Here is a 1707-nt window from a genome sequence, read left to right as displayed (position 1 = left end):
AAAAAATGAAAGTAAAGTTGAATCGTACTTGGTCGTGAGAAAGCAATTTGTTGCTTTACTCTTCATGAAAATATCTCACATCAAAATTGCAGTCTCCATTATTTTGTGATTAGATATTAGAAATTAGAAAGATAATATTGCTTACTGTAGAGTTTATTTCAGGTTTGTATACTTTTGAATATAGTTAACTTCCATTTTTTTTATAATACAGTCAAAAACACCAATTCATATTATAAAAATCTGTATATTAGAAAATGAAAATTAGTTGTCATTAGCTTAAAAAAATTTTTGCCAGTGGCGTATTAAATTTATGAAAAGAATCATAAAGAGAAGGAATATTGGCGTTAGACGCATTTGAAAAAAGGATTTAGCTGGCAGACCAGCAGAAGAATCTAGTGATGTAAATCACAGTGAATATTAGAATTATTGGTATAATTGTTATGAGAAATTTTATATTACTGACAAGCATAAAAACGATGAATAGTAATATTAATATTACATGATAAGCCAATCCCAGGAATGAAAGGTTAGTATGAGATGTATTTCCTGGAATTGTGATTCGTTACTCCTGCACGATGTTGCATCCGTCAAGCATTTGATTTATTATTATTCGAAGTTATGATAATGGAAATAACTTTCGTCGCTGTTCTACTTTATGCAGCTGCCAGTGTTGTAACATTTAAGCATTTGATTTATTTCTTTGACAATCAATTATAATGCTATGATCATACAAATGACAATTAAATGGAAATAATAAGTTAACAATTTTATTCTGAAAGTGCAATTTGATATTTTCACTGTCACTTTGCAAAATTTACCTTAAGCTGGGTTAAAGATTTTTTTGCAGCCATTTTATAAATAACAGGTTCAATTCATATTTTGTCAAAAATTAATGCAAAACAGCGATTATTGATATTAATTATTTAATAAAATAACAGCAGTATCATTTTCACCTTCAAATAACAGTTTCAGATTTTATATATTGTATAGAGTTGACAATAATCAAAAATTTTTAAGATAATTTAGTATAAAACAAGAATATAATAAAAATAATAATGAATGAATATGCAAGTGAGCAGTAGAAGACAGTGATGGTGGTGGTTATTCTGTAGTCATTTCTGCAGCAGTAGTACCGCCAGATATAAATTCACTGTAGCGAGGTTGGAAAAATTTTTCATACAATGTTGCAGCTCCATGGCAGCTTGGAGTGAAAAGCCAAACAAAGAAAATGCATTTCAGCGGCCAATAAATTGGTATAATAAAGGATATGCATTCAGCAAAATAATCACAAGTCGAAAGAAGCCAAAAAATAACCCCAATAAAACTTCCATTGCTTACAGTTGGCGTTTTCATTTGATTCCCCCTCCAATTAATGTCTTCATTGCTGGAAAAACCAATGCATATGCAATTGCACAAAAAATCCCTGCATTAAGGGCTAAAATATCAACAGCACCAAAAAATCACAATTGCTAAACATCACCCGCAGCTTGGGGAACGACTTTTGCCCGGTTTTTTGTTCAATTTTAGCAAAACAGTTTTCCAACCCAATCTGCTTTTCATCACCGATAACATTTCCAAATATTCATTTGCCGAATAATTTTGCAGTATTTTGGGCCATTTTTCCATGCCAATGCAACAAACCCACCAGCAAGTCCAAATTGAAAGCCAAGGCAGCCAAGCAAGAGCCAAACTAAATTTACCTGTTTT

This window comes from Trichinella spiralis, assembly GCF_000181795.1.
Source record: "Trichinella spiralis strain ISS 195 chromosome Unknown Scfld7, whole genome shotgun sequence".
Lineage (NCBI taxonomy): Eukaryota > Metazoa > Nematoda > Enoplea > Trichinellida > Trichinellidae > Trichinella > Trichinella spiralis.
This window is presented reverse-complemented; position numbering follows the sequence as displayed.